Here is a 27888-nt window from a genome sequence, read left to right on the forward strand (position 1 = left end):
GAAGGTTCAGGGTGAACAGCATCAGTTAAGAAAAGCTAACTAGTACCCTCAGAGCTCCCAGGCTCTCAACCACCAACCTAGGACTGCACATGGAGGGGTCTGATTGTTCTGGCAGCATGTGTATAGTAGAGGATGGCGAATTCGATCATCAATAGGAGGAGAGGACCTCGGCCCTGTGAAGGTTCTGTGCCCCAGTGTAAGGGAATGCCAGGGCCAATAAGTGGGAGAGGGTAGGGTGGCAGGCATGGAGAGGGGAGGCAGCTGGGGTTTGTTTTTGTTGTTTTGGTTTGTTTCTTTGTTTTTTGGAGGGGAAACTGGGAAAGGAGAAATTTACATGGAAATAAAGAAAATATCTAATAAAAAAAAGAAATAATAAATTTGAATGAACATCATTTCCTTATTTAAAAAAAAAGAGAGAGAAGCAGCTGACACTTAGGCTGAAGAAGTCAGTGTGTTTGTCTGGAGGTGGGAACTGTCCATAATTAGGAACAGTAAAAATAACAGGAAACTGTGGAATTGAAGAATTTATCATGCTAAATAGCTGGGGAAAGTGCATTAAACTTACCTTTCTCCCCTCCTACTTGGGGAGCCAGGGAGAACTGTATTTTATCTAATGTGTCTTTAAAATCATCTTTTCTCTCATTAGCAAGCATTTCTAGACTTTGAGCAGTCATCTGAGCTTAGGTGCATTACCAACAAACTCCTGAGGTGTCTTTGTTGTTAAGCTTTGCTGCAAATGTTTAAGTGAGGAGAGGGGGAGCCTTGCTGTTTGCTGTTGATCCATTACCACTAGAAGGGCGGTTTGCTTTGTGAAGTGGATGGCTTGTGAAGAAAACTCTCTAGCAAGTATACTTATTCTGGGTATTCTGGTCTTAGCATAAGTCAGCATTAGCATCATTTTTATATTATTCAGCACATGGGTTTGTGTTTGATCGTCTATGATCTGGTTCATGTAAGGAAACAGAGGACCTTCTAAAAAAGCCTAAACAATGCTGAATTCAGATTTTCTAATAGTTTACAGGTAAGTTGGTTAGCATGTTTTAAATAATTTCAACTTATACATAAATTACATTCATGAAAATTTGTAATATATATTTATTTTGATCTCATCCAATAATGTAACTTGAGAGGCATCAAAAAGCTAGAAAAAACCTTGAAAATAAATTCTTAAGAAATAATAAGGGGCTGGAGAGATGTCTCAGCAGTCAAGAGCACTGACTGCTCTTCCAGAGGTCCTGAGTTCAATTCCCAGCAACCACATGGTGGCTCACAGCCATCTGTAACAGGAGCTGATGTGCTCTTCTGGTGTGTCTGAAGATAGCAACAGTGTAGCTACAGTGTACTCATATACATAAAGTAAATGAATCTTTAAAACTAAAAAGAATAAGGAGGGGAATTTTTTACTTTACATTTACAAATCCAACATTCAATAAGGGTAAATATTGTCTTTTTCTGGGAGTTAATTTATTGGAACTACTATTAATTACAGAACTGATTGAGTAACTAAGAAGCAATGATAAAGAAAAGACTATTTGCCAGCACTGGCTGTATAGTCACATGAATTTGGAGAGTCGCCTCATCCCAGGAACTGTGGGTGTCTGTCTTTCAGGACTTTTTTTGGTGTTTTGCAGCATGACTATAACATGGAAATAAGACTCTGATATTATGAGACATAAGCTTGTGGACACTCAGTGTGCCCATGTTTATTCTCTGATGCATTTACTGTTGGCACAATCTGTTCCTAACTAGGAGCAGGAGAGTTACTTAGTATATCATCCCTAAGGATGGGGCTTTGATAGTAAAGGGGAAAAAAAACCAGATCTCGCACTGTATTTATCTGTGTATGGACACAAAACAGATCTCCATGAAGTTGATGTCTTTTCTTACCATAGTACCTTTCTCACTACAGACTGTCTAGAGACAAAATTCCCCTAGGAAGTAATAGGCCTTTCTCAATACTTCTCAAGATAGTTGGGGACTCCAAGGGCACTTCCAAATGCCATGAGAATGTGTACAATCAGGCAATAAAAATTCCAAAAGCCCCGTGACTTTGAAATACCTAGTACTCACTGCCCGTAAGCCATGCTTAAGGCCATCTTCTCATTCAGTCTGGCAGTTCCACTCTGTTAAGGTACAGGGATGTCCGCCCAAGTCATCAAATCCCCTTCTCCTTGTTCAAGATTAGCTGAACCGGCCTTGTAGAAGCAAAGGCAGCTGTGGAATTGTTACCCCATAAATTACTTAATGCAGTCAGAGGCTAGAAACCAGAGCTAGGAAAATTCCACTTCCTGGTCCTCATCTTGACCTGCCGGAATACTTTAGTGAATATGAAAATGCCCATTTGTTCCACATGCCAAACAATATGGTGAGCTGAAACCTTTGGCTGTCCACTTGACCCTCTTCCTTACAGAATCTCTAAAGATCAGAACATTGCCCAGTGCAGGTTTCTGTAATTGTGGGAACATTTCACATTTACACTCTGCTGCAGTACAACTGGCCATATGTGACCATTAAGCTTCTGAAATGTGCCTACCGAGACTGAGAAACGAATTTTTAATTTTATTTCATTTTAATTAATTTTGATTTAAGTTACCACACGGTTACCACATTGAACTGGAGAATTCTAGATTAAGATCATAGATATGAGACATTAAGTCTGGTCTATTGCTCAGAAAAATGATGACCACATAAAATTATTGTTGAAAATGAGAAGACAGGTTACATCTGTGTGAGTTTTACATGTAATAATTTCTTGATAAACATGAGAGGACATTACAAAATATGTATAGCAGAAGTTTCTATATTCTTTCCCATTGCCAGTTTATTATCTCTGAATATGACTAGGTCTAATCTAGAATATGAAGCTTAACAGACAAGCCCTAGAATTCTTTTTAAACTTGTTAATGTAATTTTTTAAAACACATCTAAGGAACTCTTGCTACCGGTTAATGCAGCCATGAAGAAGCATGGTGATAACTTTTTCTACACTTCTCTTAATGGTGTTAACAGTCAGGAAATTTTATTTTGTGGCTGATATCTTCACTATAAACATTATAAGCACAGAAAGGAAAAAGAGACAGGTGGTCTAGATAGGGTATGATCCAGATACCAGCACAGACAACAGAAGTTTAAACTGTATTTGAGTTTTCTCATGATAATTCCCATCCTTCCATTTCTCATTCTAATATAATTTGAATCACAAGGACAGTGGTTGGTGTGGGACAGGTGGGGCTCTACCTAAAGGTCCCATGTGGACATTCTGAAGACAGAACTGTTACAGAGAAGTACACACTATACGCCCCCTCTGTATACACTGCTTTAGCAAGGATTGAAGACTAGTAAGTCTGGAGAAGGCCCTCCTGTGGTGGAGAGTGGGTTAGGCCAGATGTTAGAGCTTGGGTGGTAGAAGGAATTATGGGGAAGTTCACATAGCTTTCTGGGCATTGCTCCCTCAATGCTGCCTCAAGGCACCATCCATCTTCCAGTCATCTAGTGTGAGATCTTGTGGTCCCCATCCTGTGTTCTCCTCAGCTCTCCTTCTCTGCCTCCTCTTCCTTCCCCTCCTACCTCCTTTCTCTTCTCCTTCTAACTGGTTTTGCTTTCTACATCTACACTCATTCCAAGAGCTTTTCTAGAGCAGACCAAAATGTGAGGTCACTTTGATGGTCACCTGAATAAATTTGAGATAAAACTCATTTTTTTTGCCCACTCAGAGGCCAGCACAAACATCAGAAATATTGATCATAACAGGATCTATGAAGTGCATTGTTTTATTATAACTTTGGACTACAGAGTTGTTTTATTTAATATTTGAACATTAACTCTTTTAAAACAGTCACTTCCATAGAGACCTTGGAAGAAAGAGTCAGGGAAAATATTATAAACACATTAGCTTTAAAAATAATCTATGTTGTATTGTAAACACTCTATGAAAAGAGGTGCAGATACTCTGAAGTATCTCTAAATTCATCCACTTTATCATCATTTTGATAAAGTAGACATAAATCTAGCTCACTTCTATTAGTCCACGACATTTTGCTACATGACGGTGCACATGTAACACACACTAAGAAGGTTTGTTCTCTACTAAATTTCTAAAATATCAACTTAAGGATGCCTATATATTACATGGATATGTCTATGTAATAGACAACCTTTAGCCTTCTGGGCAAATTATTATACACTACACCCAAATCATAAAACTCTCAACTTATCACAAAAGAAGAGACCCCAGCATAAACTCAGAGTTCCCACTCTTAGTACCTCAAAGCCACCCACATGGCAACATCCAGGAAGTCCTGGCCAGAGAAGCAAGCTAACAATGGCATTTGCATTCCTGCTCCTCCACACGTTATTTAACATGTAAATAGTTTTCAGTAGTCACTTGTATTCAGTAGACCAGACACAAGCAAGTTAATGTTAGAATGGGCCTTGATAGCCTCTACTTGCCTCTTCAATGACCCATTGACAAATCAAAAATTTACCTTGAAAGAATTCATTCCTCAAGGTGAATGTGTTAATCATACAGCTGCCTATTGATTAAAATTCTGTTCATGAGGCTGTTTCTCTATAAGAAAATCTTAATATTAATGAAGTAACTATAAATACTCCTTTGTAACACATTTTAATCAATGAGTGTTTATTTAAATAAGTAAATTGTATATTTATACCCCACTTTATTTAAAACTCCCTTTATGGTATTTTATTCATTTTCCCAGTCTGAAAGGCAATAATGTCATTCTTTGTAATTATGGGAGATACAAGAAGTTTGCTTTAGAACTATTATAGTAATTATCTTTTGTGAAGTACTTTCCACAGAAAATTTTAAACAGGAATGTTTCCAGAAGCCAAGACGTCAAGAAAAGAATCAGGAAGAGCAGGGGCAGGAAGCTTGACTTGAGCCCATTGTAGTTTGTGGTTCAGAAATATACCAGTAGTTGTAGGAATAGTTACCATTTATCACGGGAACTCTCCTCAGGCTGGTCACCAATGCTTTCCCAATGGTTCTTTATTCTTTCTATCTCACTTTCAAAATGACAGAAACAAGCTCATTTCTCTTTCTAAATGACTAAAAACAAATACTTGAATTGAGTATCTAAATTGGAAAATGATGTGCATAAAAATGAAGATATCTCAATTGGTCTTTAAAAGGACCAGTGAGGGAGTGACAGCCCCATTCAGGTCTCCTGGACTGGTGGTTTTTCTCTTATTCCTAATCCGTTCTCATCCTGGGCATCATTGGTCTTCATAGACTATAAAAACCCTACCACTGTGAATATTTTTATTGGCACAACTGTTAATTTCCTAGCAGGAAAAACAGTTACTTAATATAATTATTATTATTAAAATGTGTGCTGATTTTCTTACAAATTAAAATCAACCTCAAACCTTAATAGCTCCTTATCCAAAAATCATATTGCATTTTAAAGTAAGTCACACTATAACATGATGCCACCTCATTTATTGGCCATTGAGGTGGCCAATCTTGATTTATAATTTAGTCCTTGCCTTCAGTTTCTTAAATGTTTCCATTTTTGTGGATTCAAAAAAATTAATGCTCTGCTTGTTGCCCTTAAGGTAATGCTGATATTGATTTCTGAATATGTAGGCAAATTTATTTGTGTTGAATAATCGGCTTTACACGAAGAAGGATGAGCGTTCTCATGGAATTGTCCCAGGCTTCTGTTGCTTTGGAGAAATGCAAAAGACCACATTAGATAACAGGATTTAGTAGAATTTATAAGGCAAATTTCACAAGACAAGTGACAACTCTCTTCATTTTTGTAGAAACGAGATACCACATTTCCATTGTTGATTCCTATGATTAATTAATAGCCAGACTCATTCCAGAAATCCTGAAAAATAGACCTCTGGCAGTTATTGTTCCAGTGGTGTGTTTGGGATTTTGTTCTTGTGCAGTACTGTGCTTGGGGATTCTGGTTTTTGTACACTGCTATGCTTAGGGGTTTGGGGTTTTTTTCCATGCACAATCCCATTCTTGTATTTGATGTAAATCCAATGTGCACAGCCTAGAAATGCAACCGTGTATGAGAAATAACTTAAATTCGGATGGGCTGGGTGACCTCTGAAGGTAGGTGAAAGGTTTTTTTGCTGAATGGGCCAGTGCTCCCTGCCACCAACATAATTTATGTTAGAAATCAGTGTGAATGGTTCACTTTTATGGAGGAGAGCTGCTTGTAGCAAGCCTGCAGAAACAATTTTCCCCCAAGCCTCCATCTGTTCCTCAAACTAGGGCATATGCCATCTCATCGAGCTAGAAAGTCAACTGATTTATAACTCCTGGAAAGCCTGTAGATTGAAGGGAAAGGCCGACCGTTGCTCGGTGACAGTGATTTGTTGGTCATTGGCTAAGGACAGTTCATGTTACCTGGGGCCCAGGGGGAAACATGCAGTGTTGTGAGTTGTGGATCTTTGTAGATGGACAGCCGGAAGAAAAACAAAAGCATCCCTGCCTCTCCAGCTGGGCTCCACTGCGGGGAACTAAGAGAGGCCTTGGCTGATGGCTCAGAGGGTCTGGTGGCCATGACAGCTTGCTGTCACTTAATATCCAGGAAAGAAATGGGATTTCTATTACTGCCACCCTCCAAGTAGTGACTCTTGCCACCTAAGAGTATGGGCTCTTGAGTCTTCAAACTGAAAGTGAGTGCTGTCGCCCGTCAGAAAGTTCCTTCTGGAGCTCTTTGATATATTTCCTGTGTCTGCCTGGAAGGTGAAGCCCTGGTTCCAGGCCAATCTGTGATTTCTGGAACAGCTCCCCTCCTGTCTCATGGCTCCTTCCTCACCATCGGATCGTCCTTTACTAAAGCCTTGTGCAGCTCGCAGGTTGTTCTACAGATTCCAAAGGGATTCGCTTGACAGCTTGACCATGAAAAAGTATGTCATTGTTTTGAGTTGTTTCTTTAGAGCAGTCAATAACTCCAGAGATGGAGTGTGTCTTCAGGTATTTTGGTTGTTTCTGCTTTTCCTTCAGGCAAAATCTAAATCAAATATTAAGCAACAATTATGTTAATTTAAATCCATTTCTGAAGCAACAATGTTAGGAAAATATCTTTACCTTTATCAAAAAGGCTGTTCTGACCTTGTAAGTTTAATGTGATAATCAGTATTGGTAGACTGCTCAGTTGAACTCATATTTCTAAAATAAACAGGGGAACAGTTATTACTAATTACAAACTTTTGTTTTTAATATGAAATGTACATATGTTTATCTTATAACATATTAAAACACTGAAGAAGAGAAAAATGCATGACTCTTCATGGAGCCCCTTACTGAATGTGGCTGCTAGCATTTCTGGAAGCGTTTTGAACTCACCTTACTGTCTACATCACTGACGCCATAGCAGAGACTAGGTTTATCTTCTATATCACTGACATCAGAGCAGAGGCCATGTTTGTCACCACTGTTTGTGATATGTAAACTGTGTCCACACTTCATCCTTCAGACTTCTGCTCTGAAGGTAGCACATGCTTATGGTAGAAAAACTGGAAACTGACAAAATGTAGACAGAAAATAAAATTTATCCCAGCATGTTCTGCTGGCCGTTTTCCTTCCAACAGTTTTTATTTTACTTTCATGAGATAAAGTATTATGTGAGAAGTTTCAAGGAGCCCTGAAAGGCTGGTTTAAGAGACTGCCACTGACGGGGAATGCCATCTTAAGAATTTTAAGTGTTAAGCAATTTAACACTGTTAACCCAGAATAATTTAACCCAGAAAGGGCACACACACACACACACACACACAAATATATAATAGAACTGTAATATTTACTCTCTAACATATGTTATAAATTAAATATAATGCTATCTATATATAGTATATGAAATTGTTATACTAATTTAGATGTTAATTTGTTTATAAAGATATCACTTGAATGAATTAATGATATTCAAGCTCAGTTTTTAATTTTTTTAAAATTCGAGACAAGGTTTTGTTATATAATCCAAGCTGGCCTAGGATCTAGGTTTCCTCTGCCTCTTCATCCCCCATAGTAGAATCACAGAGCTATGCCTATGTGCTTGACTGACAACCATATTTTAATATGCAGCTTCATTACTAATGCCCTTGGAAAATATGTTTCCACATGTGTCTGTGTTTTATTAGCACCAAGCATGGCTTTCCCTATAAAAATTCTCATGGTGAGATGCCCAATCTTGTGAGAGTATTTGTCAGTGTGTGTATGTGTGTGTGTGTGTGTGTGTGTGTGTGTGTGTGTGTGTGTGTTTAGGATGCTTTCATAGTTCATTATAGATAAAGCACATTGTTTTTGCTATTAGAAAAAAATGTACAACTATACAAAATCATTAAAATCTTCAACCCCTAATGTAAGCTTTCTCCTTCCCAGCAAATAACCCAATACAATTTCCAAAATTGGCCTTCAGATTAAATGAGAACCCACATGTTCCAAGCTATACATTCCCAATCTTAGATTCTTATTTAAGTACAACTCTCATGTCTCTCTTTAGGCAACTTCATAAAAATCAAATGCTATTATCTAACATTTAAATCCGCTCATGTTTTTAATGTGTACTTTTCCACATCCACATGTATAAAACATAATCACCATCTTAAATGAGAATGGCATCCTTCCCTGACTCTACGGAATGTGACATCACTGTATACTTACATACAAATGCTACCGAATGTGACATCACTGTATCCTTACATACAAATGCTACAGAATATGACATCACTGTATCCTTACATACAAATACTACAGAATGTGATATCACTGTATCCTTACATACAAACACTACAGAATACGACATCACTGTATCCTTACATACAAACGCTACAGAATGTGACATTACTGTATCCTTACATACAAACGCTATAGAATATGACATCACTGTATTCTTACATACAAATGCTACAGACTGAAGTCAGCCTGGTGCTCAGGCCACTCCTGAAAGCCTGCTCTTGTTAGCTTTGTGTGTATATTATTTGGCAACCTAAATGAGTCACCACACTATTTTTGATAATTAAAACTTGTTAATATTTTTGTTTAAGCATCAATATTACAAATGTATTATCTATTTGTTAGAAGTCTTCTGTCTTTTGTGAGATCTTGGATTGTTATTTTGGTGAGGTATTTTCCAGTTCATTCTTAGAGCGGCGTTTGCGTGGACTTCTCAGTTCTGTTCTGCTCCTCCACTGACACCTTCTCTCTCTCTTTTTCTTCTCTTCATCTACTTTTTAAACTTCAGCAAGAGTTTTTCTAAGCTTCCATACTTTCCTTAATATTGATCTACTATGACTGCCCCAGGATTAAGTTTTAGTTATCTCAGAAAAACTGCAGAGCAGCTAGCTAAGACTTCTAGGTGTTTAGTGTGACCATGTCATCCAATGCGGCTGTGTTGACCTGACGGGATCTTCTCTAACTCTAGACACTACACTAGAAGGGATGCACAGCTGCCTGCAGTCTCTAATGCAGTCACTCAGCCTCGTCCTCCTCTTTCTATTACATAAATATTTCCCTAGCTGTGAAAGTCTCCTGAGTCCCTGTTAAATACACATCATACATTCTCCTTCCAGTCTCCATCTCCCCGAATACCTTTAATTCACTCTTTCTTTCTCCTCCTTTCTTCAGTTCCTTCTTCCAATGAATTTATTTACTTTTGTATTTAAACATTTTTATATATAATAAATTTAGATCACATTTGTTTCTCTCCCCCAACTCCTTCCAGATGTCCCCTATCCACCTGTAAGACAAAACCAAATGAAAAGTACATACATAAAATTATATCTGGATTCCATTTTGTACTTGACAACTACTCCATGGGCTTGCGCTGGAGTGTGGTTGATAGACCCAGTGGCATCCAGATTCTTTTTCCTTTCCAAGATGCTATCAGTTGCAAATAGCTTCTTGGTTAAGGGTGGGAGCCAGGGATTCTTTTCTGGTTTAAACTTGAGCAGGTCATGTCAGTGCAGTCAAAGCCGCTCATGTTCATATGTACATCAGCCCCGTTGAGTCTAGAAAACAGTGTCTTGTAGCCATCCACTGACTTTGGCTTTACAGTCTTTCTGCCTTCTCTTCTGCATAGATCGCTAAGCCTAGCAGGAGGGGGGTGATGCAGACATCCCATATAGGGTTGAACATTTCAAAGTCTCTGATTCTCTATATGTTGCCTAGTTGAGCATCTCCATGTTGAATACCATCTACGACAAGAAGCAACTTCAATGGTGAGGGCTGAACAATGCACAGATCTATGGATATAGTGATACGGCATTAAATACCAGTGTATTGCTATGTTCCTCTAGCAGAATGATAATATTAAGTTAATGTATCTAGCTGGGTGGTGGTGGCGTAAGCCTTTAATCCTTGGATTAACACTTGGGAGGCAGAAGCAGGCAGATTTCTGAGTTCGAGGCCAGCCTGGTCTACAAAGTGAGTTCCAGGATAGCCAGGGGTACACAGAGAAACCCTGTCTCAAAAACAACAACAACAAGTTTCCTTATCTAGTCTCTGGTCCTTGGCTACCCTAGCAGAGTCAGGCACATACTCCATCTCATATGTTGGGCTTTCAGCCCAATCAAACGTTGGTTTGTTCCCTAACATTTGCTCCACTACTGCACCAGAATGTCATGCTGGTGAGTCACTGCTGTGGTCGCAGGGTTCATAGACGAGTGATATTTTCCCCTCTGGTAGCACTTAAGGTACCTTCCAGAAGTGCACTCTAGTTATGGTTGAAGGATGAAGCTTCTACTGGGCACCAGCTCTACATGCCCAGTGACATAAGTAAGTCTGTCTTCAGCAGCAGGGCCTTTCTATTACGTTATGGAGAACAACTGGCACTAACCTGTATGTTTAAGGGAGGTCTGTGGGATCCTTTTGGCTAACAACCCCACAAGATGTTACCTATTCCTGGCATAGGGGGTTTTATTTGGTGGCATAAAATTTCAAAGTGTGATACCATCTCCCCATTATATGGCAACTCCATTTAAATTCCTCACCTGTATATACATATTTTGGGATGCATCTATAATAGTAGGCTTCCAAATGGCTTCTCAGAAGACCTTTAGTGTTAGCTGCCCCTTCTCATAGTTCATCTTTCACCTTGTCCTCCAATCCTCCTTCCATTTAATTCTCCTATTCTAGCAACTCGTATCCCTTTATAACGCTATAGTCTAGTTCCCTCCCATCCTCCACTCATCTTAATTCTCTAGTCTAGCTTCTTCCCTGTATTCCCTATGTTCTAGTTCCCCTTCCTTTTATTTACTTTCTTTATATTGTCTTTTGAAATTTTCTCTAGTTTAGTTCTGACAAATATCCTTCCTCGAATTTATTCTTGTTTCTTCAAAGAATATAATGGTGATTATTTTTATACCTCCTTTTTAGGCAGTGGCTCTTCTTACTGTCAGTGCTGGGTTATATGATTTGAATCTGCTCCTTTTAAGTTTCTTTCATATTTTCATTTTAATTTTAGCTACTGTGATGTGAATTTAAATTTGCCTTTTCTTGGGAATCCCTCAGACGGGGGCTGATCATTAAGAGGCCTGTCTTCTGTATTTTGTCTTCATGCTATAGCATCCAGGCTAGAAGATTTGGGTTGCTTCTTCATTTGGTATCTTGAAATCTGCCCTCCTACTTTGGAGGAGAGACATGTATCATTTTTAAACTGCTCATATGGTATTGACAAATTGTAGGCATATCAATCAGAGAACTTTCCATTGATTCTGTAAGTTTCTTTTAGATACATTAGTATCTTATCTTGGCTACAGAAAGGAGGTCTGTGCCGAGATGCAGTCGTTTCCTACTGTGAGACCAACTGTGGAACTTCCCTGATACAAAGAAGTCAATGTAATAAAAACAAAGTGTGCTCTCTATTTCACAGGAAGTGCTTGTTAAAGGCAGTTTGATAATGTATATCATATGGCTGTGTGTATGATTTGCACACATGTGTAAGTTGAGACAAGATACCATTTTTTGCTTCATACAATCATAAGAACAAGACATGAGGAATGTACTAATTGCAACCTATTGGTTTTTATGCATGAAATATTTGTGTGCATATGTTATATGTTATATATTATATGTTTTATGTTATATGTCTTGCCCCTAATTTTGTCTGCAGTTAGGATCTCAATTGTCACTCTATGAAATTTTACCAGCAAATCAAGGTGATCAGGGCTATCTGAAGACCTTTACCTTCTCATTTCTTCTCTGAGAATTGTTAATTTCTTAAGAAACATTGCCCATCCATTGATGGGCAATGTTTTAACAGCACCTCATTTACAAAAACTCCTGTAAACTTCTAAAAACATTATGAAATACTTTTTCAAAAAGGCAGTATAAGATTAGATTGAAGAGTATTTAGCTTTTTAAACCTCTTGCTTCTTCGAAAGAACTACTTCAGATATACTAACTGCCATGGTGAAGAGCCACTTGGGTAATGAGAACATGTTCATGTATACACGAAGGGATTGCTCATCTGCGTTCATTATTCTTTATATTTTGTAAATGTATTATGAGACGTGCTAGTGACTAGACTGAAGATATTAAAACCACAAGTCAAAAAATACAAGAGTTAAGATTTTTATAATTCTATTTGGGAATCTCTAGCTTTTCCTGCCCATGTGGGTTATAATTCTAACACTTCATTATTGTAACTTATTGCATTTAATAAACTAACAATTGAGACTAGCTTCAAATCTCAAATAGCAATTTAGCAGATGGCTCATTTTGTGAAGAAGAAATGTAGATCTTGATGACTGAGGTCTGTCGCTACCCTGGGGAAATGGAAGACAGGATGAAGGAGAAGGTGCATGTTACTTGCAACATTCTCAGCAATGTCTTGACCTGTCAATAATATTAAAATTTAGGTTAGTTCATGGAGCCAACCACCTCTGAATATGCTCTCTGTGGACGGTATCTCTATGGGTTTTATCTGTCAACTTGAAAGGACTGAGAATACACAGGTGAAACACCCATTTTGGTAAGACGGTTCTTGAATGTAGGCAACACCAACCCAAAGCTGAATAAAAGAAGAAAGGAGGAAGCCACAGAGACACCAGCATTGCTGTGTCTATCAAGATGTGAGCAAGCAGTCTTGCTTTCCCTTCACTGTCAAGCTGCCTATGCCATGCCTTCCCTGCCATGACAGATTTTATCCTCTCAGATTGCCAGCCAGAATAAATCTGTTCCCCCCTTAAGTTGTCATTGAGTATTTGTTCACACCAATGAGAAAGCAACTAATATACCTGAAATTGATGAAACCTCTGTGCTAAGAAATTCTGCATGATATTAATTGGTCATAGCACTGTTTGGATTCCCAAGCAACTTTATGCAGAAACATCATTTTGTATGTAGATTCCAAACACACAACTTGTTTCCTACCTGATAACTGACTCTCACACTGGACCTGTCTCAAATACACTCAGTATTTCACCTCACCCTTCTACTTAGCTTGTTCAGCAAGCAGCTTCCCACATGTCAGATTCATCTTAGAATAAGAATTTTGAGTTTATTTTTTATTTTATGTGTATGAGTGTATTTTGTTTGCTTGTTTGTCTGTGTACCATATGCATGAACTGCCCACAGAGGCTAGAAGAAAGTGTTAGATCTTCTGGCACTGGAGATACGGGGGGTTGTTAACCACTCACCAAAAACTGCTTATTGCCAATAAACAGATTCACTTGTTTAAATGCAGTGTTGTGGGATGCAGTGTAGTAGGATGTAGTGTTGTGGGATGCAATGTAGTGGGTTTTAGTATATAGTGGGATGCACTGTAGTGGGATAGATGCAATAAATTGGGATGCAGTGTTGTGCAATGTAGTGTAGTAGGATGCAGTGTTGTGGGATGTAGTGCAGTAGGATGCAGTATTGTGGGATGCAGTGCAGTAGGATGCAGTTTTGTGGGATGCAGTGTAGTAGGATGCAGTGTTGTCAGATGCAATGTAGTGGGATGCAGTATAATGGGATGCAGTGTTGTGAGATGCAGTATAGTAGGATGCATTGTTGTGAGATGCAGTGTAGTGGGATGCAGTGTTGTGAGAAGCAGTGTATTAGGATGCAATGTAGTGGGATGCAGTGTAATGGGACGCAGTGTTGTGAGATGCAGTGTAAAGGGGTGCAGTGTTGTGAGATGCAGTATAGTAGGATGCATTGTTGTGAGATGCAGTGTAGTAGAATGCAGTAGAGTAGGATGCATTGTTGTGAGATGCAGTATAGTAGGATGCAGTGTTGTGAGATGCAATGTAGTAGGATGCAGTGTTGTGGGATGCAGTGCAGTAGGATGCAGTATTGTGGGATGCAGTGTTGTAGGATGCAGTGTTGTGGGATGCAGTGTAGTTTCATGATATGGCCTGAGGTAATGCTTTAATAAAATGACTGTGAGTAAAGGTCACTGGCTACTGATACTTTTCACTTATTAAAATGTACAAGATCACACCAAATAAAGTGTTAAAGGGGAAAATGCAGTGAAACCAAACAATGTTCTTTTCAGGTCCTATTAATTACTGAAAAATGGTGCCAGAGTTATAGCCCAACACTAATGAATTAACAAATTCTATTTCCATTAGGTTCTTATTCCACTCAAAGACTAATTAAGGGATCATAAATGATTGCATTTTGTATATTTCCATGTAAATATTTTATGAGCATATGCAAATATGTATTTCATCTGTGACCAGTACTTTTCATTTTAAATAAAGAAAAGTCTAAATAACCAGGTAAGTCCCCTTCCTCTTCCTTTGGAAATGGAGCCCTTGCTCATAAGCAGACTATGAAGCAAGCCAGAGGGAAACAGTTCCACTCAAACCAGAGGGATGCAGCTCCACAGACAGACACCTCCTGACATGGAAGCACACTGCATCCCACAACACTGCATCCCACAACACTGCATGGAAGCAAGTCCACATCTTCAGGCAGGTTGCACAAGAGCTAATTACTACCCAAGCGCAGCCTGGCCTGCTGGAAGGTATTCACATGCTTTTGGAGATCAAATCAGAGGAATCTGCAGAACAATGTACTGTTCTTTGTATAAACATGGAAGCATCTTCTGTGGCATTTATGCAATGTGATGTACCTAGGAAATAACAGAAGTGAGAGGAGACGCTGAGAGCTGAGCATGTGCAGTGCTCGTGTGCCGGTTCTAAGAATTCCGCCATCCATCATGACTTTTGATGGCTGCAGATGCAGCCAACATCACTGATGATGCTGGCCTCCTTGTGGAGATACAATTAGTCACAAGAAAAATGAACTAAGAAAATCATGCAAGACTTTGTGTGTTTGGAAACTGTAAAACAAGCTACTTGCCCTATTGTCTGACATATAAATTAGCAAGGAAAAAGGGCATTTGAGAAATCAACTAGATATTCCAAATATTGTATTAGAAACTTAAATTTTGTGTAATTAACTATATGATATGTGTTGTCATTTATTTTTGCTTCCTAAAATTAATATCACAAAATATTCACCTGTTCCTTAATGTAAACCTTGTAAGAGATTAATAGCAGATGAATACAAATAGATCGAAATTTCTTTTTTTTAATTGCAAGAGTAATAGGGTATTTAAAGGTTATTCAACTATATAACTTTGCATGCTTTGAAAGACTGTATATATACCAAGTCCAGATTCTGATGGCAGGAAGCCTGCACTGTCACTGTAGAGAGAGACATGTTCACCCCTAACTCCTAGGTTCAGGAGGAGACTCCTGACACAAAAGACAGATTGGCAAGACAAAAGCATACAGATTTACTTCATGAGAACATGAAGACCTAGAGAAGTGATTAATTCTGAGTAATCATGTTGTAAGATTGGTGAAAAGTGAACATTTGTGGATGAATAGCTAGCATTGAGTAAACCAAGAGTATTGCTAGGAGACCATGAAGATAAGTGTGTTCCCTTTCGATTGAAGAAGCTGAAGGGGATGGTAACCCCATAGGAGGACCAGCAGTCTCAACTAACCCGGACCTCAGGGATCTCTCAGACATTGAGCCACCAACCAGGCAGCATACATGGGTTGGTCTGAGCCTTCCCCCTATCTCCCAGCCCATATGTAACAGGGGACTGACTGGTCTGGCTTCAGTGGGAGAAGATGCACCTAATCTTCCAGAGACTTGAGGTCCCAGGGAAAGGGGAGGCCTAGTGGTGGTAGGAACACCATCTTGGAAGCAAGAAGGAGGAGAAATGGGATGAAGACCTGTGGGAGGGGAGATGGGAGGGATGCAATAGCTGGAATGTAAATAAATAAAATAATAAAAATAAAATAAAAATAATTTCTGAAACAAAAAAAAATGAATTTTCAACAATGGAAAAAAAAGAATGTTCTCTTCCTCTAGTTGTAGGAAGGACACCCCTCACTTGAGAACCTGCCATCTGCCCCAGAAACCCCCTAGTCCTGAAAATAATCCCTTTGGATACTGAGTGACAGATTCTGAATCAGAGACACTGTCCAGTGTCCATTGTGTTTCCGTGTGTAACATTTTTTTGATAGTATGTACTGAACCTACTACCATGTAAGCCTTTAGCTGTAGGTCTCTGATTCTCTTGTGCTTAGTTTTCATCTTTACTTATTAGAGAAGATCTTCACACATTAGCATGATAGAGAAATGTTCTTCCAAAAATGGCTATAGCTTGGTGGCAGCAGACAAATGGAAGAAAGATACAGTCAGCCTTCTGTCCATGACTTTGGCATTTGCAGATATAGCCAACCATGCATGAAAAATACACAGATAAAAGATTATTTTTGTGCTGAATACACAACCTTTTGTCTTGTCAAAACTCCTATGTTTAACAACTGATAGAGCATTTATGCGGCACTTAGGCATTATAAGCAGACAAGGGATGGCTTCAAATATGCTAGAAGATGTGTGAAGGTTACACATGAGTACTGTCTCTCTTCATATGAAGAACTTGAGTATACATGGATCTCAGTGTCTGTGGGGATCTCAGAAACAATCTTGTATAAGTACTGAGGATAACAGTGGTCTACTTTGAGGATGCTATTAACACTCTCAATTGGTTGACTTGCTTGACCATGTTTCTGTCCTCTACACCAGTTCTTCCTCCAATTCTTTACTATACAATAACACATACATTTTGTTTGAGCTAAATGTACAGTCAATAAAGCAAGAGTCAGGTTGAAGTAGGGGACCAGAAATTAAAATGTGATACATTCTTAGAGTTCACAGGGAAAAGCGTTGAACTCGGGCAGTTTGGAAATGAGGTAGCATTACCCACAATTGTAAAGATTCTGATTTTACTACAGTGAGAACCTGTGACCAGCCTATTCCCAGCTACCCACCAACAAATGAGCTGTCTTCCTTGGTTTTAGAAGAACTGAAGGTAAGACCTACCCCTGGTCTTCTCTAGAAAAGTCTCCCATCATATCTCTTAGCTAAGTCTCCTCCTTGAGGCTGAGTTTTAGCAAACTCAGTGACCAAAAGTGGTCATTCTTGGTCATCTTCTATAAAGTAGCATTCATCCTTGTTCTTTCACCCAGAGTCAAGATAATCCTTTTCCATGCCTGTTCTAAGTAAACAGACTGAGAAAGTCATTTTGTTATGTGTCTTGGTCACTGTTCTATTGCTGTGAAGAGACACCATGACCAAGTAATTGTTAGGAAAGAGAGTATGTAATTGGGAGCTTGCTTAGTTTTGAGCTTTAGTACATTATTGTCATGGCGAGAACCATGGCATCTTGCAGGCAGGCACAGGAGCAATGGCTGACAGTTAGGTCCACATCCATAGGTGGAGAGATTAACACTGGGCCTAGTATGAATTTTTAAAAACTCAAGGCCCATCCCAGTGTTACACTTCCTCCGACAAATCCACACCTCCTAATCATTCTCAACTAGCACCGCTCCCTGTTGACCAGGCATTCAAGTATATGGGCCTATGGGAGTTCAAAGTGACGTTTTGGAGAGGCTTTCAAAGGCACACCCATAAGGCCACCAAATTTCCCAGCAGGTTCAATCTGGGGTAACCATATATCCTGACATATTTCCTGCCTACATATCTCCTGACTACGTGTGATACAGCACATCAGCTATAATTGGGTCAAACAATCTTGTTTGGGGGAGTGAAAAGATAAACACTACCCTCCAGCATTTAACTTTGGTTCACACAAAATGTGCCTGGGTGTATAGCCATCCACTGAGACAACCCTACCAAAGAAACCCTACCAAAGATAAAGGAGTCTACTGTCCTCACTGGCCATCAGTTGTGGAGCTATCCACAGGGAATGGGGCTTAAGTGGGCCTTGCCTTCCCTTCTCCACACTGGAATTTTTGACTAACTTGATCTTGAGCAAGTCCTGTGCAACAGTCGTGTCATGCCCAGAGGCAAGCGCCTCACAGCCCTTCCCTCAGTCCTTCAGCTCTTACAGCCTGTCTGCCCCCACTTCCCTGCTGCTCCCTAGGCCCTGGTGGGGGTGGGAGTAGACTAATAACAAGATCATGGGGCACAGTTCTGGGATGGCCATACCATAGGCCAGTCAGAAAGTTCCTCATGCCTCTCTACTGACTTTGTTTACTTAGGATGTATTGAAAACTATGCAGGAACACTGACCAGGTTACTCAGAGGGTAGTCATGGCAATGATCACCCAAGATGACTACTATTCCTACAAGAAGGCTCAGGGCACAGTTCGTGGCAGGTAGGCCTGAGAGGCTGGGCCAGAGAAGTGGACCTGTGCACATCTAAGATGCACCTTTCAGACCTATGTCATCCAAGGTGAGCTTTCATCATGCTTGTTAAATATTTCACAAAACAATACTTAACAAACACTTAGGATGCGTCAAGAGCTGATTAGGTCTCAGACACATCTAGTCTGTTTCCTTGGTTTGGGGATTCTAATTTATTGAAGTCTTAAGAACACTATGGGCCTTAGAAAACTTGATAGATTTATTTTCTTTTTCTCTGGTTAAACTTCCTTTCTGCCCATTTAAAAGGTGGGTTTTTAGAGGAAAGTATTTAAGATGATAAATATTAAGCAATCATTTTTAGTGGCTGTAACACGCATATATATTCTGTCACTATTTCTGTTTACATGGGCTTCTGCTTCTAAATTTCATCTTTAGTAGTTAAGAACTTGAAGTTCTTGCTGTATTTGGTTTAAAGTGGTTTGGTAGTCAGCTTTTGTTAGTAGCATTTTCAAATTCTAAGCAACTTTCCCAGCTTCTATTATATTCTTCCTTTCTGCTGGGATTTGCAGTGTAGAAGAAAGAAAGAACAATGTCGCTCACATTGTTCTGATAATTAACATCTGTGAAGGACAAGCCTCTGCATAAACTCTCCTCATAATGGGAGGAACTGTGTGGGGACGGTGGTGTATCTTGTGCTAGGATTTTAATATTTCAAGCCTTGTCCTCTTAGGAACTTAACTTCTAGCTTCTGCATATACAAGTGGTACTTTTGCATCTTTTATTTTTAATTTTTTCCCCAAATAAATAGAGATGATTCCAAATAAACTATTGTGTTGAAGAGCAGTCTTCAGCTGTACACAACAAAGTCAAAGATTACCAATTCTAATAGATTTTCAAGTACTTTGTTCCAAAAAGATCTGTATAATACATAAAATAAAGATTTAATCAACATTTGAAAGCAACTATGATGCTGGCCTGGTTGTATTGAATTTTCTTCACCAGAACTTAATGTAGTCAGGCATTAGTTAGGTGCAGAACTAAAGTTCGCCTATGAGCCAATACTGTTTCTCATAACTCCGGTGTGTCTCATGACAGCCATGCATCTGCCTTCCTGTGGCCATCTCAGAATGGTCTTCAGCCTCACACTGCCCGGCCTCTCACAGAGCAAGGCCGCACTGCCCGGTCTCTGCAGTCTGGGAAACCAAAGTCATGCCAGCACTTAACATAATATATGCTTGCTGGTAGCTTTGCTAAATTTCTTGGCACGACTAAGCCATTTCAAGGACTGACTTGCCTGATGTTTATTTGGTTACTTTTTCGTTTTTTTTTTCATTTCATTCCATTATTTAAGGCTAAAAATAAATTATGCAAGCCAAACACTTTTGTTTTTTCAGTATTCTAATTTCTTCTCTCTCCCCATGATGAATATTCTTTAGAATGGCGGCTTATTTAATAAAACATTTGTTTCATCAGTCATTCCCATCTGATTTAATGTGCAAAATATAGGCAAAGCATTAGAAAAAGTATCTTTATATTAAATTGTATTCTGTCTGCCATTTGTCATCTTTTCCTACTTGTTTGTAAGGCGAATCCCATTTCTAAGCTGAAGACGCCACAGCCTGTTCTCTCTGCCAGCTCTTCCTTAAACGTTCGTAACTCAGTAAGAGAGAAGGAAGCTCCATCTGGAATCATTAGCTCACACTCAGAAATCATTCTCTGGTACACATCCTCCAATGTGATAAAATAAACCAATTACAAAACAAGCAAAACTGCTTCCGATTAAACATTCTCGGTTAGCTAACGAACCCTGTGTACTTTATTAATAACTATGTATTTATATAGTTACTGACAAATACTACTTTAAATGTATGTTTAATCTTACATCCTGCCAATGAAGCAAACCTAGAGGCTGGTGAAATTCTAGCTACTCAGAGGGGACCGTGGATCTGGCCGGGCAACATTACTGCCCTTCAGTAGCCCTTCCTTTCTCAGTTCCCAGCCACCATCCATATGAGCCTATTGCCGAAAAGAAAATTAGTATGGGACTTGCAGTCCTTCTGATAGACCCATTTCAATTAAAAATAATTCAGTGCAGTATTTCAACTTTCAGGTTCCTCTGCTGCCAATTTTAATGAAAGGTATTATGCTACTTATGTGAAACTCTTAAGTAAAACCATTCGAATATGAAAAAAATGTTAAAAGTAATGTTTCCTCTCTTCTCTTTCTGTCTTTTGTTTTACTCTCTGTTAAACACTTACGTCTCCTAAATCTTGGATTCCGATGTATTATCACATGTTTTGGAATGATGTTTAACTTTACCATGGTTTATATATTTCTCCTTTGTGATAAAATAAACCAATTAGAAAACTATGTAACAAAGGACATAGTCAATTTCTCCTTTGATTGATGTTCTGCACATCCATTGTATAATATTGAAAATGGCCACAAAAAAGTTTTTCTTTTCTCCTTGAGTTTATAAATCTTTTTACGCTCATTGTCCTAGTCTGTTACTCCTGAGAGTTGTGTTTCACATGTTGGATCTACCTTTGTTCAGGGCTAGCATGGGGGGCCAGATTAATTGAGACTGCTGATCCTCCTACAGGGTCACCCTTCTCCTCAGCTTCTTTCAGCCTTCCCTAATTCAACAACATGGGTCAGCTGCCTCTGTCCATTGGTTGGGTGCAAATATCTGCATCTGACTCTTTCAGCTGCTTGTTGAGTGTTTTGGAGGGCAGTCATGATAGGTCCCTTTTTGTGAGCACTCCATAACTTCAGTAATAGTTCCAAGGGACCTCCCCTTAAGCCTGATCCCACTTTGGGCCTGTCACTGGATCTTCTTTTACTCAGGCTCCTCTCCATTTCCATCCCTGTAATTCTTTCAGACAGGAACAATTATGGGTCAGAGATGTGACTGTGGGATGGCAACCCTATCCATCACTTAATGCCCTGTCTTCCTGCTGGAGGTGGGCTCTATAAGTTCCCTCTCCCTACTGTCGGGCATTTCTTCTAAGGTCCTTTCTTTGATTCCTGAGAATCTCTTACCTCCCAGGTCTTGGGTGCATTTTGGAGAGTACTCCAATGGCTCATGCTCTAAGATCAAGAATTGATAAATGGGACCTCATGAAACTGGAAAGCTTCTGTTAGGCAAAGAACATAGTCAATAAGACAAATCAGCAACCTACAGATTGGGAAAAAAATCTTCACTAACCCCACATCTGATAGAGGGCTAATATCCAAAATATGTAAAGAACTCAAGAAGTTAACTACACATTGGAAAAAGAATATTCACTAACTTCACATCCTATAGAGGGTGATATTCAAAATTTATATAGAACTAAAGCAGCTAACAACCAAAACCCCAAACAAACCAATCAAAAAATGGGTTATAGAACTAAACTGAGAATTCACAACTGAAGAATCTCGAATGGCTGAGAAGCACCTAAAGAAATGTTCAAAGTCCTTAGTGACCAGAGAAATGCAAATCAAAATGACCATGAGATTCCATCTTACATCAATCAGAATAGCTAAGATCAAAACCTCAGTTGACAACACATGTTGGAGAGGATTTGGAGAAAGAGGAACACTCCTCCATTGCTGGTGGGATTGCAAACTGGTACAACCACTCTGGAAATCAATCTGGAGGTTCCTCAGAAAATTGGAAATAGATCTACCTGAAGACCCAGCTTTACCACTTGGGAATATACCCAAAAGATGCCCCACCATGCCACAGGGACACATGTTCCACTATGTTCATAGCAGCCTTATTTGTGATAGCCAGAAGCTGGAAACAACCCAGATGTCCCATGACAGAAGAATGGATACAGAAAATGTGATTCTTTTACACAATAGACTACTACTCAGTTTTGCAGGCTTTCCTAGTCTTTTTCCTTCTTCCTCTCTGTGCTTATTCAGGCTGTAGGCCCTTGGTTCTTTGGTTTCTACTATTTTTTTTTTTTGGTTTCTACTATTTTTATACCATCTGTCTCTTTTTCTCCCCATGAATTCTGCCCATGAATGATCTTGTCCTTAAACTTCAAGATGGAGGAGAAAGCTTCCTGTCAGTTAAGAAGTCCCAAGTCTTCTGTTTCCTTCTCTTTCACTTTGAACCACATCCCTCCTTTTGTTTCTTTTGACATGCGTGTGTGTGTGGGGGGGTAGTGGTGATGATATTAGACTTTTTTATGCTGTGAGATTTCTTTAGAGGACACTGTCATGAGTAAAGGATTCCAGAACTCTGAGATACAAGTGATAAGATCTTCTTAGACTCTCTTCTGGCCTTGAGCTGTAAAACTGATAATCATACAGATTTTGTGACTTCACTTTTCAGGGCCTATCCCTAGATGGGATGGAGCTACAGTCTAGGTTTCTATGTCCAGTTCATCCTTTCCATTTTAATGCTAATTGTCTCGTAGCTGAACAGTGGTGGAGAAGAGCATAAGCTCATTTGCAGTGGCTTCCATAATTCCTAGGAATGGCTACCCTGACTCCAGGGTATAAGTGCACATAATTTCACTGAGTCCTGAAGACATGATAGGGGAGAAGTGGAAAGGTGGAGGCTCTGAATGGCAACCCCAAGTGCCCATTGTTCTGCATGGATAACACAGGAGAAAATCAGCACATATTAAACACGATGCTCTAAGATGCTCTTGGCACTGACCACTGCAAATCAATTATTAAACAATGCTAAGCATACAGTTAAATTGAAGTTCTGACAGAAACATGTGGGTTGTTCCAAGCATGCTCAATTGGACTCTGAAAGCAGCTTCTGTCCATACAGTTGGAGCTAGAATAGAAAGAAAGATTAGGAGAGAGGAGGCAGACCTGGCTGAGTACAGAATGTTAATGGTCAAGGAGAAGGTGACATAAAAGTGGGTGCTATTTAGTTTTTATTGTTAATATGACATAGCCAAAGTCACTGGGAGTGGGGAGTTGCAGCTGAGGCATTGCCTAGGTCAGAGTGGCCTATGCCTGTGTCTTAACTGATCATTCATGCAGGAAGGTCCAGCCTACTGTGGGCAGAACCATCCCTAGGCAGGTGGGTCTGAGCTGAATAAGACAGCTAGCTGAGCATGAGCCAGAGACCAATCCTGGAAGCCACAATCCTCCATGCCTCAGTTACCTGCTTCAAGTTCCTGCCCTGATTTCATTGATGGATTTTGACCTGGGAATATAAACCAAATAAACCCTTTCCTCCCCAAGTTGCTTTTGCTTGTGACACTTATCCCAGCAACAGAAAACAAATGGGAACAACTGTTTCAAAACACTGATGAGTTACAAGGGGTGAGAAGCACCTTATTACTTTTAAACAATAGCAACATAATAGTCCTGTGATTTTTTTTTTTTGGATGAAATTCCCAGAACTTGCTCCAAAATTTATCTGGAAGAATAAACAAGCAAGTCAAGGAAGTCATTGAGAACTGTCTCCATTAGGTTTAGATAAATATGATAAAGGAAATGGAACTAGAGTGGTATAGAGCTAGAACAACCTAAGAAATCACAAGGAAGTTTACACGGATGAGTCTACGTGGACAAGCCTATACCCTATACCCTACCACAGTTTTCTAAACTAAAGAAGCCACTGTACAGTAAGGAAGGATGACCATTCCTCAAAGGCAGCTAGAAGCAGGATTAAAACTTCAGGAAGAAACAAAAGAAAGATTTTTTAAAATCATATATATAAGTAATTTATAGATGAATTAAAATTAAATAGAGGATCAAAATCAAAGTAGTAAGAAATAAAGTATTTCATAATGACCTCTGCAGATTTCCATCTGGCACATACACACTCGCTCTCAAGGTTGGAAGATAACCTACATGATCTGCTTAGCATCATTGAAATGATTTCCTTCAATTACATGTTTACAGTTTAATAGAAAGGTGCTGATTTGCCTCCAGCTGCTAAATTTAATTGCCAGTTTGCTCCTTTCAGTCTTTGCATTTTTGTTTACATGTTAGCAGACATTACCGAATGTTTTCATGTTCTGATTTCTGCTAAATATCATGCTCTAATCATTTCTGAGCATCCTAATAGAGTGTCCACATTCAATATTGTCTTCTTCAGGAAAGCAGAAGCCAGGATAAGATGAAACACGCAGGAAGTATGTGGGGTAATTCTGAAGGAGGGAAGGAGACCAGACGAAGGCATGGTAGCCACCAGCTGATTCTGTGGGTCTGTCCAGCAAAGGAGAGGGGAGAAGAAGAAATTTGGATGGAAGCAACTCAGACTGCATTCCATCTCCTAAGATGGGGCCAGGCTCTGCACACACACACACACACACACACACACACACACACACACACACACATACACACACAGTGTTTCACACTGGCCTGTTACAGTGTCCTCCTCCTTCCTGGGGTTCTCTTTTCTCACCATGTTTGCCCATCACTTCACACATCTTTTGTACTGTGTTTTGGGAATTGCCAATGCAGAAGTCCCTTCCTAACACTGAGGATAGTGAATTATGGTGGTGATCAGCAGTGTTTCTCATTCTGTGATGTTTACCAGTTCCCATTCCTGCGACTCATAGCTACAGAACCTTGCGGTACCCTGCAGCATCACACCTGTGGCAGCAAGTCGGGATTCCTTGTTTATTTTTCCTCACCAACAATTTCTAGCAACATTTATTTTTGAATGCATGGCTGGCCTTACTATAAAGGTGGTAGCTCAGACTTAGACATGGGGACAGTTATGCTGGAAGAAAAAAGATGTGCTACTCAAGACAAAGAAGGCAAAGCAGGAAAAGATATTCACAGGGGACCTGTACTGTGCTTGTTTCACAGTGCTAATGTATTCTCCAAGGCATAAGGGGGCCAATGCCAACATGCAACAGAAGAATCACAAGTTTAAGTGTAGTAAGTGACTTGAACTTAAGATCATTAAAATGGGTAAAAATTAAAAATCCTGTGTATAAAGCATTTGATGTCTAGATTGAATGGAGTGGACTCATCGCTGAAAGCTGGTGAGGTGCCCCAGGAAGTTTACAGGGAGGAAAGACCTAGACAGACTTGTCTTTCAGAAATACTTTTCTGTAAGGAATTTAGTAGATGGTGTGTCAAGTCTAACTTGAAGATAAGAATCCCAGAGGGCATTCTCAGTACTAACTGGGAGGGAGGGAAAACCTGGTCCAAAATAAGTAAGGGGAGCAAAGAGTACAGATAGAGCAAACGGGAGCCTAGGCCTGCAGTTCACTAAGCAAGGGAAGTGGTTAGGTCCCATGGGTGGAGACACTGGATCTGACAAGCTGTCAGACCTCAACTTCTGCCTCCAGTGGCCGAACAACAGAACAGCAGTAGGAGGAAATCATTTCCTTATGCCTTGCTGAAGTGTATCCTTTAGCTTGTGGAAGAGCTGGAATCAGAAGAGAAAAGGAGTCAGTGCATCTGCTCACTGGTCAGGAGGAGGGGTGCTGTGACTCTGGGTCTCAGTCTCAGTCTCAGAGTACACCTGACCACTACCAAACCACTCCGATAAATCCACAGGAGTGTAGTTACATTGAGGTTTCTATTGTGTAATCAAATATCAAGGAAAGCTCCGTAAGAATATTTGGAATTCTTTCTTTCCATCTTTCAAATTAGTTACCAATCTCTGTACTTTCAGAGACTCCCCTAAAGCCATTTTTTATGAAGTCAGAAATTTTGAAGTAGATGACTTTTCTTTTATATGACTTTAGTCAGGATTCTTGGAGGTTAGTTTTGTCACCTTAGTGTACAGTATACATCACATCTAATGAATGGGATCATGCTGGCTTACTGGACAATGTGGCTGTATACTTCATACCAGCCATTGTCCTCAATGACTGGCATTCAGAAACCCATGTATGAGACCTCTGTATGCACATCTATAATATGCTTCACAATGGTGAAAAATAAAGTGCTAAGGAAATACAAGCATAACTTGGGGAAAATCCAGGGGCTTGTAAACTGAGAAGTTGTCAATAGAGTTGATGCTGTGTGAGACCTAAAGGTTTGGCAAAAGGGAAAACAGAATTACAGAGAAGGTGGCATTCCAGGCAAAGGAGGCTGTATAGAGATCTCAGAAGAGGAGCAAAATGGAGTTTACTAAAGAAGAGCAAGCAGTTTGGTCCACTGGCATTGAAGGAGTGAAGGATGCTTTAAGAAAAAAGGCCATTATGACTGCTGTTGAGCTGTACTTATTATGCACATGTTACAGAGCTGGAACATCACAGGAGCAGACATACAGTGAGGACCAGGGATAGAGATAGGGACAAGAAGGAAGGCACCACCGGTCCCATAACCAGGGCCAGACACCCACTCCTTGGGACTGAAACAGGCCCATCCTTTCTCATGACCTATTGCTAAAAGAGTCTCACTGAGGCTTGTGAGCAGAGCCATGTGCTTGACAGAGTCGCAGCTGCAAATGTTGACTCCCAGGGGAGCATCGGGAGCCCAGCTAGCTGACCCTCCTCTGAGGTGGTGGTCTGTGCAGGTGCCCTGCGAATACTCTCTTTCCTTATTAGCTTGTGGCTTACCCCCTGAGTTGTTCTTCTACTTACTTCGTTGTATTACTAAGAGTGTGGAGATTATTTAAAACTATCCTGAAGTATTGATAATTATAAAAACAATAGCCACAGATTAGACAATAAAATAAATTAGACTTGTTTTGGCAAAGAGCATTGAAGCCAGGGATTCATGCATGCTAGGTAGACACTCTATTGCTAAACTATGTCCTTAATTCCTAAATGTTAACAGTTTGATATATCTAAATGTTAAGGTAGGTTTAAAATATATTAAAGAGAAAAGGCATGCTTTCTAGTCACCAAATGGCAGTAAATAACAATTTTCTTACAGTTTAGGGCTTAGCAATTCTGATAATTTAACTAGTTATAACTTCATTGGTAGGTTTGGTAGTGACTTGTTATCTATTACAACTTCGTTAATAGGTGTTTGTAGACTGGCATAATTTTATCACAACTTTATCCAAAATGTTATTTTCTAAAGTCATATAGTTCTAAGAATCCATAATATTTTGAGTGTTCAGATTCACAAAGCAGCAGAATGAGCAGTTATATCTAGGCAAAATATTTGTGTCTCCTGTTTTTAATTACTCTCTTATTTGAGGCTTTTGCAAACAATGTATTTAAACTACTTCTATATATTGTATAATGTGTTCAAGTAAGATCACTGCCTGGGGTGGGCCTGTCAGGCAGCTTGGTCACATTGTATCTGTAGTCAGGAAGAAGAGACAGAAGAGGAGTGCTGATGTTAGCTTGGGCTCATTCTCTCTCTCTCTCTCTCTCTCTCTCTCTCTCTCTCTCTCT

At 39.6% G+C, this 27888-nt stretch overlaps 1 protein-coding gene across 1 annotated transcript in view; it reads left to right on the top strand.

Moving 5' to 3' along the window:
- Pacrg (parkin coregulated) overlaps window positions 1–27888 on the top strand; it is a 447145-nt gene that overhangs the window by 69113 nt on the left and 350144 nt on the right. The window lies entirely within an intron of this gene.

Source organism: Mastomys coucha, unplaced genomic scaffold, assembly GCF_008632895.1.
Source record: "Mastomys coucha isolate ucsf_1 unplaced genomic scaffold, UCSF_Mcou_1 pScaffold5, whole genome shotgun sequence".
NCBI classification, from domain to species: Eukaryota; Metazoa; Chordata; class Mammalia; order Rodentia; family Muridae; genus Mastomys; species Mastomys coucha.